The sequence below is a fragment of the Triticum dicoccoides genome, chromosome 7B (genome assembly GCF_002162155.2).
Source record: "Triticum dicoccoides isolate Atlit2015 ecotype Zavitan chromosome 7B, WEW_v2.0, whole genome shotgun sequence".
NCBI classification, from domain to species: domain Eukaryota; kingdom Viridiplantae; phylum Streptophyta; class Magnoliopsida; order Poales; family Poaceae; genus Triticum; species Triticum dicoccoides.
Window position 1 is genome coordinate 132,272,916 of NC_041393.1, and position 11,105 is coordinate 132,284,020.

Here is an 11,105-nt window from a genome sequence, read left to right on the forward strand (position 1 = left end):
GTGTACCCTCATATTTAAGCGATATGGTTGGTTTTGATTTAAAAATTTCAGAGGTATAACGAAGACAAAGATCATGGGACTTGAACATGTTATTAGTAGAGAAATGGTACTCTTGTGCACCAGTACGCTGAGACCTGGCCAATGAAACAACAGAAAGACACAAGTTTGTATAGGTTAATGACTTAAACTTTAAATATTTTTTTTGTGAAGGACTTAATTCTGATTAATCAGGAAAAATAATGGGCTGGTGTGCTTGATAGTTTGGCATGGGTTCTTACTGCGGCTTTGCTATATTGCAGACATTAAAATCCACATGGCGATTGGAATTCATCTAGGCTGCGTAGTGTTCCTTCTCACTCAGCCTATTGTCCGTCACAGGGAGGAGTGGTGACACGACATGGGTAGGGCTATGGTGCAGAACGTGGTCTGTATTTTGCAGGGAATATGTTCATTTCATGTTTCATGTTGTTTTCCTTGGTGTACTCCATATATTAAATGCTCTTTGAATTCCCCTGCAAAAAAAACGCTCTTAGATTTTTCCACAGCTCACTTAAAAACATATCCATGATGTTCACTGAAAGATTGTTTTTGTGTTGGAGGAGCTGCATGGGGAGGAAGGAAGAAACTCGAATACGCTGTCATGCACATGAGTGATCTGATCCTCCAGAAGGCAGCAGCCTTTGTTGTCTCGACTCCAAACAAAAGCTGATTAGCCGCCGGGACAACATGTCAGAATTTGAATAACTTGTATATTTATTTTATTTTATGGTTGCGGGTTGAATAACTTGTGTATTGGCCCGGCTCCTCAATCACAGCTGTGAAATGATTGTTATTGTAGTATGATGATTGGTTGCCATTAGCTAGTTAGATGTCCTTATCCTACTTAGATGATATATACCCTCTCCGTTCTTGAAAGAGTGTACTTTCAACTTTGTTAGAAAGTCAAACTTTCTATATTTGACTGTATTTGTACAATAATACATCAATATTTATGCCATCAAATTAGTACCATTAGATTCATGATATAATATATTTTTATCATATACCTATTTGGTTTCACAAACATTGATATACTTTTGCACAAATTCGGTCAAATTTTGAGATAGTTTGACCCTCCAATAAAGTTGGAAATGCACTCTTTCAAGGAGGGAGGGAGTACTACTAGACACCTTCTATGATGTTACAATTACCGTGGGCTAACTAATTCCTTCTCCATTTTCCATATTTTATTCATCTTAGAATTATTAGCCTATTTTCTCTCTGGATTTGACATGTATTTGTGTGTATTAGGGTCTCATAATTCCTTGGGAAATGTTTTTTATATGTAGGAATACACCCTCAAGAAACTTCCTTTTGCCTATAGAAAATTTACGCATGGGTGATTTTTTTCTAGGTTTTCTTTAGAGAATATATGTGTTTGGTTTGGGGTGGCGAGGTGACGGTGTTGTCCTAGTGTACAAATAATGTTCTGACCGCCCTTTTCCCGTTCCATTGGTGTACTTATCACTGGAGAAAGGCATGAAGAGTTGTGTCTTTGGCGGGTCTTCCAAAATCCTGGAGGTTTAAGTTTCTGGTTGTTCTGTCTGGAGTCGGCTGGCATTCGTAGTCTACTGAGTTTCTACAGCCCTTATCTTTGTTTTCTTCTTTGAGGTGGCGGATTTGCTTTGCAGGTTGCGACTACTAACGTTCCCTAGTCTGTACCTATTATTTTCTAGCTGCAACTTCGACAAACTCATGTGTTTATGAAAGTTGCTCCATCGAGGCAGAGGCCCAGAAGCGGCATCGAGCTATACTCACGATGCGTCGTCAGTGGATGTGGATGTGGTACAAAGAAGACTTCTACACTCACAAGGATTTGATTATAATTTATATTTTTGGCTGGTCGTGTTTTTAGGACTTCTGATACTTACGACGTGTTCTGAAACGCTCTAGCTTCTCAAAACTCCACAAATCCAGCTTATTGAGCTAGCTTCTCACTTCACCTGGCTATTTCGATTCGTACAGCTCACTTGACGGCTTCTCCCAGCACATGTTACAGTAGCATCACCATGACTGCCATAGGGAAGGAGCAAAGGCAAACTCACCTTGGGTTGGGGAGAGGGGGCGAGGGCGAGAAGGCTGGCTCAAAGGAGGACATGGTGACAGCGGCATCAATGGCGTCAAGGTGCGTGTCTCCTGCCGGTGGGGTTGTTTCTCCTAGCTGGTGGCGGGGAAGTGCTCCTTCGGGACGGGATCCGACGGGAACGGGGCTGGAATGGTCAGATCTACCGGCAAAGAGGCTCGCGGCCGGCGAGGGGTGGAATCGGGCGCGGCGGCGGCGATCGGCGGCGCTGGTTAGGTTACGAGGGGAAGAGATGTCGAGGGAAAAGGGGTTGTTGCATACTGATTTGGGGAATAGGTGTCAAATACAAGTGCTGCGAAATGTTTTTTTGACTTGGCGGTGGCATCCTCTTGTAATTACGTCGAACTCCTCGCTTCCGCATTTCCTGAAGCTGGGCTTGAGCTGCTTCAACTTTTTGCACTAGAGGAACGCAGTGCTTCGAGAAGCCCACTCCGCGGAGCTCATCCGTTAGGTCCAGCTCCACGCGTGGAGTTGCAGAAGCGCCGAGCGGGAGGAGTTCCGAATGGGCCCTTAATATATGGCATTCATTGTTTTCACACAAAAAATACTTAGAATAATTTTAATCTCATCTATCTTTCAATATACTATGCTCCCTAGATTTTGAGTATCTTTGGGCTTGCCGATTCTTCTGGTTTTCAGAAGATATTGCCTATTTTTTATTTTCTATATTTCACCTATTTTATTAGTTATGTCTTTGGTTTTTTCTGCTCTTTTAATTTCCTGTTTGATTTTCCTTTTTTCGATTTACTTCTCTTTCTTTTTTTTAACATGGTAATTCATGAATATTTATTAAACATCATGAAGATTTTAAAGACTATGATTTATTTTTTGGAAATTATGAATATTTTTAATAATTCATGAACTTTTGTAAAACTCATGGTTACTTTTACAGTTAACAAACATTTTTTAAGTCTGTGAACATTTTTAATTTGTAAACCTTTTGAAATATGTAAATAATGTTCGAAATGTACTAATATTTTGTTAATGTGCAAACATTTTTTGTATATTTCATTTTTTAATCCCCGCATTGTAAAATCCAATTGTTTTAGAGTATGTGAAGTTCTTTAAATTTAATGAACTTCTTCAAATAAAAAGTACGATAGCCGATTTTTTCCGAGCTATTTCTGAGCTAATAGTGGAGCAAGAAAAAAATGTTAAGCGAGCAAGCGGAGCAGGGAGCCGATTTGAGTGAGCGGGAACTTTATGAGCCGGCTGACACCAAGGTCAGAACATGCAAGGACTCCACAACCACACACCGAACAACTCCTCTCAATCGTCTCCAACAACAATCCAACACAATATATCGATGAAAAAAACACCACTAGACAATAGATAAATCTAAGTCAGCGTAGGTAAAACTAAAATGAAACAACCATCCACAATAACCTGCTAGAGAAAAAGATCCCACGAGTGAACAACAGCCTGGTGAAGTGCGTGTTAGCCTCTAGTACATTAGAGAATCTATAACTGGACCCCCATACCCAACTAAAACGCCCAGACGGCCTGTCGGGACCAAAAAATGGCACCCAACCGGGCTATTAATATCCAGCCTAAAAGCCCAGGCTGACCAGCACTCCCTGTATTCGTCCCATATCTAGGGCAGATATGGGGAGGCCCGGACATGCCCGGGCCCACTCGCCACGTAGGCCTGGCCCTCTATGGACCACGCCGTCCCCACCACCATCCCCACAAAACCGCACACTCTCAGATGAACCCTAGTCGTTCTCAGTCCACTCGCCTCCTTCTCTCCCCTCTTGCTTCCAAATCTCTTCGCCTACTCCACAATGGCCAACTCCAGCGAAGAGTCCGGCAGCGAGTCTAATCCGATGGACAGGGACTACCTTGTGAAGAAGAACTCTGGGAGCGATGCACCTGATGACAAGTAGCTTGTGCTCCGCATTGCCATCGAGCAGTCACAGCTGGACATGGGTGGAAGCTTGAGCTCAGTGGCTTCCGCCGCAAGCTCCTCCAGGTTGCCACGTCTCAATGCTCGCACAAGCGCTCGCCCTTCTCCCTCTGCTCCACTCCAGATCTGGAGCAGGGCACCTTCCTCTCCTTCCCCTCCGGCTCTGACACCGCCCAGGCAACATTGGGTTCTCATGGCCTCGGTTCCGTGTGCATGGGCATGCCGAAGTCGAAGGCCAAGGCCGCCGTGCCCTAGCGGCAGCGGGTGACTGCTGCAGCGGAGCCCGGCTCATTCCGGCAGCGTGCACGCTCCGTGCCCGTGGATCCAGAGGAGGCGCTCCTCCGGGAGGTGATGCGGGATTTGCTCACCACCGCCGAGACTCACGTGAGGCGATTCCGGCGGAAGAATATGAAGGCGCCCCTCCTCGGGCTCTAGGCTTCGGAGCGTGATGTCTACTACCCAACTTTATTCTTGTAAACTTTGTTGGGCCTCCAAGCAGAGAGTTTTGTATGATAGTAGCAAATATCCCTCAAGTGGATGACCTAAGGTTTATCAATCTGTGGTAGGCATAGGATGAAGATGGTTCTGTCTCAAACAATCCTGCAATCAAATACAAAGAGTCCCATGTGTCCCTAAAACACCCAATACAATTGTCAGTTGTATAGGTGCACTAGTTCAGCGAATAGGTTATGATAGATGTGTATATGGATGGTAGAAATAGATTTTTATAATCTGAACAAATAACAACAGGGTAGCAAGTAACAAAAGGCGAGCAAAATGGTGTCTTGATGCCTAAAAACAAGGCCTAGGCTTCATACTTCCGCTATTGCAATCTTTCAACAACATTAAGATAATTGAATCACCTGCAAATCCCTCAAAGTGTGGATAGAATTACTCCGAAGTCTCGATTCCTCTCGGAGAATGTAGGATAAAATCATGTAGGTAGTAAACCACCTCAAAGTTATGTTTCCAATCCATCTTATGTACCACCACAAAGTGTCACAGATAGTTCTAGAGCTTGTACTACGGCAACACCATATGATACGTATCAATAAACTCTTATGTTACCTAGATTACCCCATTGTCACCACGGGAATCCGTGAGTTAGACATGCATCAAGTGATCTCAAATCCAAAATATTCAATCCAACATAAACAAACCTCAAAGAGCAAGACTCAATTCACCACGAAATAGAGAGGGAGGTGAATATCATGTGATCCAATTATATTTGATAAAGCTCATGATGTCAAATCAAGAACATGAGAGAGAGATAGAGAGAGAGAGAGATCAAACACATAACTACTGGTACAAACCCTTAGTACCAAGGATGAACTACTCACACATCACCATGGAGGCCGCAGGGATGATGAATATGGCCTCTTCAATGGTTTCCCTCTCTGGCAGGGTGTCGGAGAAGGCCACTAGATGAGATTGCTTCAGAGCAGAGGCTTGCGTTGGCGGAGTAAAAGTTCTAGGTTACTTTTTGGGAGTTTCTCAATATTCACATCAGGAGGAGTCTCAGGGGTCCACAAGCTTGCATGGCATGCCGCAGGGGGTGCCCCCCGGCCTGTGGGCACCTCAGGCACCTTCTGGCTGCCTCCTGAAGCTTCCTGGGTCTCTTCTTTCCCATAAACAATTGTTGTTAATTTTCATGGCGTTTGGACTTCTGTAGTTATGGTTTTCCTGCAAAAGAAAAAACATGTGAAAAAACAGGAACTAACACTGGGCACTACATTAATAAGTTTGTCCATAAAAATAATATAAAAGTGGACCAAAACCATATAGAACTCATGCAAATATAGCATGAATACTTCATAAATTATAGATACGTTGGAGACATATCAGAGCGCCTCGCGAGGGAGAATGACAACACCAAGAAGATGGCCTCACACCATGCTGGAGAGCAGAGCCTTACTCTCCACCGTCTGGCAGGCTACAGTTCCTCCACATCAGAGAGCGGTACCACCAGCTCCGATGTCAACGATGATGACGATCCTCCCGCGGCGGGCGCGTACATGGAGAAGATGGAATGCCACGTCGCTGACCACAAGGGAAGCACGACAAAGAAGTGGTGATATTTCCCTCTCCCCATCTTTTCTGTTTATTTTGTTTGTAGTAATCCGGTGAACAATGTCTTTTGGTTCGGATTCAGTCTGTCTCGTGAACTATCACCTAAATTCATCGTTTGATGTTTGATCTACGTTGAATTTGTTTACGTGGTTGCATGCATTGTATGAACTTGGTGATACCCCACGCGTTGCTGCGGTAAAATATGCTATGTATTTTCTTTCAAAAATGAAACACATGAATATATAGTATCAAAATGTATAGCTCACCATTGTGTATGGCAGCAGGAACAATTAATCAGCAACCCTACAAAGACCCTTAGTATGTAAAATAAATGGCAACGATAATATCTCACTTTTGTTTGGTTCTCACATCACTGTGCAACTGCGAGCACCAACATGATATAACAAAGAGTTATTACACTATTTATTCCACAGTCAAAACCATTGGAACGCTAATATTTTGGAATGGATATGCGCTGGTGTCAATCCGGTCCTTGAAGATTACATGTGTGAGACCAAAAGAAGGAAAAAAATGGCGAACAATATATAGCGAAGTCATGACACTACATAGACCTAAAAAAATCTTGAAAATCACATAACAAAATATCTATATTACGCACCCAGTTCATATACCAGCGGTACATAGCTGTTGCATTGACAACAAATGAAGTATGAGGATCATGTTAAACTGTATGTAGTATGTCTGCCATGTTAAACTGCAAAAAAGATTTAAACGGTCAAGGTTAAGATGGTAAGTGGCGGCCAAGTATAAGTATGATAGCTATTTTTCAGTTCCTGTACACAGAAGTTAATTCAAAATATAAGATAGTATAAGCTGTCTTATATGGCTGGCAAAGCGTAATGTCCAAGATAATATACTCCAACACGAGAACTAATTCAGCGAGAATACATGCCCAAATTGGAATTCTTAAGGCATAGGTGATCAGCAAGATAGAAAACTTGTAAAGTAAGGTCTAGTATATTGTCCTTGTACACGTATTTGTATACGTATGTAATTGTAATTGTGATCATCTATATATTGAGACGTGAGGCTGGATGTCAACCACCCACGCAAAACCTTAAACCCTGTCTTTCAACCAAACTGATGCAGCTCCATTGGTGATATTTTGAGAGTTGAGACAACCACCAATAAACTTTTGGTCGACGGTAATTCTTCAAAACTAAGAAAATTAACATGTACATTGACCATTTTTTTTCTTCAGAACTCTAGGAGAGGCTTCACATTTTTCATTTATAAAGAAGAATCTTAACACGTCAGTTACATAAGTTGAACATGCTGACAGAGATATATAGCCCTGTATGGACAACAAAAGGGTTTTTAAGGAGAGTCTCTGAAATTCCAAATACATTAGGCAAAAGTGAAACTGGGGTCACATCTACTGGATGCTAGACTGCATCTATTCTTATCCATCAACTTAGCCAAAAATGTAGTAGCACATATGTGACCCTTCCATTCAAAAATACTGATTCGTGATGCCTATCTACAAACAACACAATCTCATCATAAGCATTCAAATCATAAGAAAATCAATGACCCATACGACATAAAATGTGGAGAACATACATGGTAAGTACTTGGTTGCGTATGTAGCTGTAGCAATGGCCTGAAGGCAAACTACACTTGAGGAAGAGTATATTTTCATCAAACCTGACTGAGAAAAAGGATATGGCAGATCAAGATGAGTGGCGTAACTGCCCAGGAATCATTCACCGTTCAGTTTCAAGGAAGATTAACAGCAGTGCATCGGCCAACTTATTGTTTGTTCCAACAAAAAAACAGTGTTCCTCCTTGTTGTAGCAACAGAAAAAGAAACATGGGCAGAAACCATAGATCAACAGCGAATCAGATCGAATTGGTCCTCGCCAATGCATGGCCGGAAGGAAGCGGGAACGAAAGCGACTTAATTACTTGCCCTCCTGATCAATCATCTTGGGTTCCTGCCCTTGCCCCTCCATCGCCGCTGTAGACACCGGTTTTACCCACGATGACGGCTGCAAAACCCTAGAGGAGGATGAGTTTTGCTGCATCCGTTAATGCGTGGGGTTTGTGTAGATTGGGAAAGAGATGGGGAATCGGAGACAGGGATGCCAGGTTATGAAATGGAGTACGAAAGACATTTCGATTGGAGGAGGTGCGCTTTCGCTTCCGCTTCCCTGGGTCGAGGAAGGAGGGCTGAATGGGAAGGCTGTGCGCGGAGGATTGAATATCTGGGTGGCAGATCTGAACCATCAGTAGTCAATCAAATGGTTGAAAAGAATTGGGGTGACGTGGACGCGTTTGAATGTAGGAAAATCAAGTAGTGGGGGCTCCTATTTAGATATAGTAGATTTGGAGCGGGCATATGGGGAGTATGGTTGTGTACATCTAAAAATGGGCACTGTCCAGTCACTTCCAACAGGTGTGTTTGAACGCGTCCGCAAGTGTATAGGGACTCAGAGTAGGTACCTATGGTAGTAAATGCTCTTATAGGGTAAATTGTACGCTGCAGACCACAACCAAAGTCTAGGAATCTCAATATTACTAACGTGTGCATGTGCCTAAGCCTTAAGCATCACCATGATACGCTTCCTAGGCCAAAATACAGTGTAAACAGAGGAAGGGTACAACTTTTTTGTGATTTGCGAAGGAGACGCCCCGCTCGCTCCCACAGAGTGACACAAGTGGAACTCTAGCTCGCCAAAAAACCTCCGTTGGTTGATCTCGGCTATAGCCGGCTATTTAAAATTTTGTTGCCAACTCTTCTCCCCTCCTTGCCACCTCTTGGGAGTGTTGCCAGGCAAACCCATGCAGCACTATGTTTGCGGCCATCCTTCTTGCGTTGTGGGGCTTGTTGTCGTGGTGCTGGAGCTATGTTACATAATGGCTGATATGTCTCAAACGTATCTATAATTTTTTATTGTTCCATGCTATTATATTATCACTTTTATATACATTTATACCAATTTATATTATTTTCTGGACTAACCTATTAATTTCGTGCCCAGTGTCAGTTCCTGTTTTTGATTTTGAAGAAAACAATATTTAGGAAGGTCCAATTACAATGCCAATTTAACACGATTTTTTTCGGGCGACGAAGGACCCATGAAGCTTCTGGAAGGAACGAGAGGATCCGTAGGGGGGGGGCACATGGCCAAGTGGCGCGCCCCAGGCCTAGGGCACACCACTAGGGCGTGTGGGGGCCACCTACACCGCCTTAGATTGATTTGACGCCATAAATCGTATAAATACTGAAATCTTGCACCATATTTTTAGAAGCATTTTACTGTCGCCACAAGTTCCTGTTTCGTGAAGATCCAATCCGGAGGCCTGTCCAGAGCTCTACTGGAGGGAGAATCCAATGCTGGAGGCTTCTTCATCATCCTTGCTACTTCCATGACTATGTGTGAGTAGTTCTGCTAGGACCTTATGGTCAATAGTAGTAGCTAGATGACTCTCTCTCTCTCTCTCTTTCTTTCTCTCTCTCTCTCTCTCTCAGATTTTCAATACCATGTTCTCCTGAGCTGCCTTACATGATTAGGATCAATTACTACTAGGAAAAGGGCTATAGACGAAATGGATACTAATGGCGCACCTGTTATGTGGTGCGCCACTACTATATAGCAGTGGCGCACCATGTGCAGGTGCACCATTAGTGTGGAAGACACTAATGGCGCATCAAGCACATGATGCGCCACTAGTAACAAAAAAGAATTTATTTATTTTTTCAAAGATACTAATGGCGCATCCTGGCACAGTGCGCCATTACTAGTGCTAACTAGTAATGGCGCACCGGCCAGAAAGTGCGCCACTACTATTTTTTTTGCAAAACTACTAATGGCGCACCGTGGCACAGTGCGCCATTAGTATATATATATATTTATTTTTTTGCAAAACTACTACTGGCGCACCACCAGCTGGTGCGCCATTAGTAACCCTGGTTACTAATGGCGCACCAGCTGATGGTGCGTCATTAGTAACCTGGGACCAACAAGATATTTTGGACAGCCACACCTACCCAGTCACTTTCCCCACTTCATTCTCTCCACCTCCTCCTCCAAGTTTGTCTCGGCTGCCTCTTCCTCCTCACCTCATTTGCACCATAGATTTATCCAAATTAAGTGGTTAAATTACCTTTTTTTGATAGGTAAGTAAGGGGAAGCTATCTTTATGTTGTTCTCCCTCTCCAACAACGTGCACATGCACTTTTTGTGGCCTAGCTAGATCTATGTATGTTCGTGGTGTTGCATATGTTTGTGGTGTTGCATGTATATTTGTGTTTACAGGTACCGGTATTTGAAATGCGATAGTTGCCAATATTTTGCTGGAAAGTTGATTCATTTCCGTTTCGGCGAGAAATTTGGCACTATGCATTCTTTTTTGTCCTATTTTTAGGGAAAGTCATGCCAAATTTTTTCTTGGTTCTAAAATATCATTTTGCTCTACCCCACAGGCGACCATGGTCCGCACGATGACCGAAGGCATCATGAATAGGTTTTTGAGCTCCGCGAAGGCCGAGATGCTTCAAAAGAACGAGACGGAGATAAGATGTCCGTGTCGCAGATGCAAGCTGAAGAGCCTTATTGCGTACCCGGATTCCGGGCAGGTGCGGGACCACCTGCTCTTGCGTGGTTTTATGGATGGTTATCGGTGGCAAGGTGATGAAGATGACTATGAAGTCGTCCATGGGGGCCGGGAAAGAAACGAGCAAGACTCGGGCGGGCGAGAAGATGAAGAATCTCCATGACATGATCATGACGGTGACGATGTACACAGTAATCATGTAGAAGATGCAGGACATAATGATGAGGAAGATGCCGGAGCAGACGAAGGGCATGATCATGAAGATGAAGATGTCGGCGAAGCAGACAACAATGGACCATCGATGGGCTGGGTGCAGGATCCTCATATTCAAGAGCTACTTCTCAAGCAGATGGATAACGCAAGAGCTGCCGCCCAAGAGAAAGCCAAGCTGGATCAACTGGAGATAGACGCGGTTACTCCATTGTA

The 11,105-nt window shown here is 43.5% G+C and overlaps 1 pseudogene; it reads left to right on the top strand.

Annotated features, from left to right (window-relative positions):
• The window catches only part of LOC119338731, a 2,191-nt pseudogene extending 1,305 nt beyond the window's left edge, over positions 1-886 (top strand).
• The last annotated feature ends 10,219 nt before the right edge of the window (positions 887-11,105 follow it).